We start from the raw sequence: 2,749 nt of genomic DNA on the forward strand, positions 1-2,749 counted from the left end.
GAGAAGAAAAGGAAAAAAATGCTCCCGAGCCCGTTAGGCTAGCTTACCAATGGGGAGAGAAGGAGAACGACGGAATGGCCGATTCAGCGTACGACAGCAGAGAGAACAAATGAGTGAGTATTCGACTGTCTGCTACACTTTACGGAAAAAGGCAGCCTGGTGCAGCTTGCAGTGGTCCTTGTCAAAAGAGAAAGATCGACGGCCACAGTGGCAGTCTGGCAGCAATCTGGTGCATTGACCAGAAGATCAACCAGTGTGTTTGCTAGCACACATATGTGTCACAGCAGCACAAACTCTTGCACAGCACTGCACTGGCACCAGATTAGTGGTGAACAGAGCCAGCAACAGCAGCAGCAGACGAAGAACAAACAAACAGACCAAAGCATGCAAACAGAAACCGAAACAGCATCAACCGTATGCATGCACCAAAAGAGAGGGAAACATAGACTTTGCAGCAGCTGCAGCGTCGGTTCACTGGAAAATGCTACAGTGCAACAGATGTGGTGATAGAAGAAACAGAAGAAGAAAAAGAAGTAACAGAAACACAACGAGCGGAGAGAACAAGGTATGCAACAAGTGCAGACTGCCTAAACTGTCTAAACCGTGAATCACATCCCCGCGCAAACACAAGCGGAGACACAACAACAAAATTGCGAGGGAAAACAGAAATCAAGAAACCGACGCTGAACAAATGTCTTGCCAAGACGAGAGTGCTTCTCTAGCTCTTTCTCGTGCTGTACAAAGTCATTTGTGCGCCTACGCCCACCACCGCTTTTTAAGCTGCAGTTGCAGCAGGTACAGTTTCCCTCCAACAAAACCCTACAAAAGCTCTCTCTCTCTCTCTTTCGCTGAGTAGCTGAGTACAGGCATTCAAATCAGCCATTTGGTCAGTGAGCAGCAGGAGCAGCAGCATCGGCATCCAAGCATGAAGCAGCAGCAGTATCCAAATGATCAAGTGCTGCTGTTGCTGTTGAACGGTGGTGAATGCGCTCAGCTGAATGCACTTTAAATCAATCATACAATAGCAAGAGCAGCAGAAGCAGCAGCAGCAACAACAGCAACNTGCATTATGATGATGGTAGTGACCAAAAACGGGCGTAATAGGCTGCTGCCACCATAAAACACTCGCTTCAGTGCACATCAGCAGTGGCAGCAGAAGAAGAAGAAGAAGCAGCAGCAGCAGCTTCCTTCAATCTCCAGCTTCCATCGATCACCTATCGACAAACAATTAGTCATTCTTGCTCTAGTAGCAGCAGCAGCTCTTCCGTTCATCTCAGGCGTTGAAGCAGCACACAATAGGTGTGCGCAGTGTATACAGTGCACAACCATAAAATTTTTGTTCACAACAGCAGCTGACAAAAGAAAGAAAGGAAGAAAAGAAGGAAAGAAACTGTCACTAGCAGTGAGTCAGTGCTCAGAGATTCAGGGCATTAATATGCAAATCACCACTGTCTGTTTTTTTATTGATGATCACCTAAGCGTGTGTCAGTGTTTGTTTGTTTGTTTGTTTGTACAACTAGTGCACACTAATGAGTAGTTCTCCACTGGTGCCTTACCGCAACCACCACAACAGCTTGACCGTTTCTTGAGCTTGAGAACTGAGTGAGCCGAGTGAGAGTGAGTGAGCTCCAGCAGTGAGTGAGCCAGCAATTACCTGCTTCCGGTTGAGGAAGAAGAGGGGAGGGAAGGATAATCTAGTCCTTCTCCTTCTCCCCTTCCACCTAAACCACCAGTGGTCAGCTATTTTCAACACCGCAGATAAATTCAACCTTGCACAACACAGCACACTTGACACGACTTGGCATTGACCACACTCACTTACTCAAGAGCAAAAGCACTATACCTCTCTCTCTCATTTCATTTGATTAGCCGTACCAATAGAGAAAGAGAGCTTGCCAACAGCAGCAACGAGTTGGACGGAAAGGAGAAAGAGAAAGAAAGAAAGAGCTTTAGCAAGTGAGTGGGCAAAGGATGAGGCCAGTGCCTGCCATGCTTGCCTGCTCAACAGTGTCAGCCAGTGCCACTAACAAACTGGCCGACGACGCCGTCGCCGCTCGCTGGAGTGGAACGAGAGCAAGAGAGCAGCAGTCTGACTGACTTGAACGACGAAAAAAGTCCTCTTCTCCTGATTTTGGTCGCCATCACCGACCACCACCACCACCACCACCACTGAACAGAGGACATTACTACTCTTCTTTTTCTTCCTTCTTTTGCGAGCTGTCAATCTCAATCAGAGTAGATGTTGTTCACCGCCGCCGCCACTGCCACCACTGCCGAAAATCTCATAGGTAGGCAGCAGAAAATAATTAGCGACTGTGATGGCATGCAGACTATTTTTTCTTTCTTTCTTTTTTGAAAAAAATCACAACAAAGCATTTTTGATTAGTGTGGGCTAATAACAAAATCAACAAATTCCGCTAGATCGAATTGCGGAGCACGATCAGCAGCAGCGGCCTTGACTGATTGGAAAGCTGCACGACAGAACACAGCTAAGCTGAATCAGCACGCCAAAAGTTCTACTTTAGAAAAGGAACAAAGCAATAGAACAACATTTGAACAGCATAGAACACAAAGAATTGTCAGCAAAAAAGAAAACCCCCATCGATCAGCGAGGAAAATTACTGTCGTTTAAGAAGGTGCCTCAGCCTACAATGGCTAGCATTACCGCCAGCTTAGCTCAGTGGTTAGAGCACTGGTCTTGTAAACCAGGGGTCGCTAGTTCAATTCTGGCAGTTGGCATTTTTAACTT

General features: G+C 46.8%; 1 non-coding gene across 1 annotated transcript; it reads left to right on the forward strand.

The window, feature by feature from the left end:
- Positions 1 to 2,666: 2,666 nt before the first annotated feature.
- TRNAT-UGU (transfer RNA threonine (anticodon UGU)) lies at positions 2,667 to 2,739 on the forward strand. The gene has a single exon. It is a non-coding gene; the product is annotated as a tRNA-Thr (tRNA).
- Positions 2,740 to 2,749: the final 10 nt, after the last annotated feature.

The sequence above is a fragment of the Rhagoletis zephyria genome, unplaced genomic scaffold, assembly GCF_001687245.7.
Source record: "Rhagoletis zephyria isolate East Lansing unplaced genomic scaffold, Rhagoletis_zephyria_1.1 Rzeph_scaffold_41040, whole genome shotgun sequence".
Classification (NCBI taxonomy): domain Eukaryota; kingdom Metazoa; phylum Arthropoda; class Insecta; order Diptera; family Tephritidae; genus Rhagoletis; species Rhagoletis zephyria.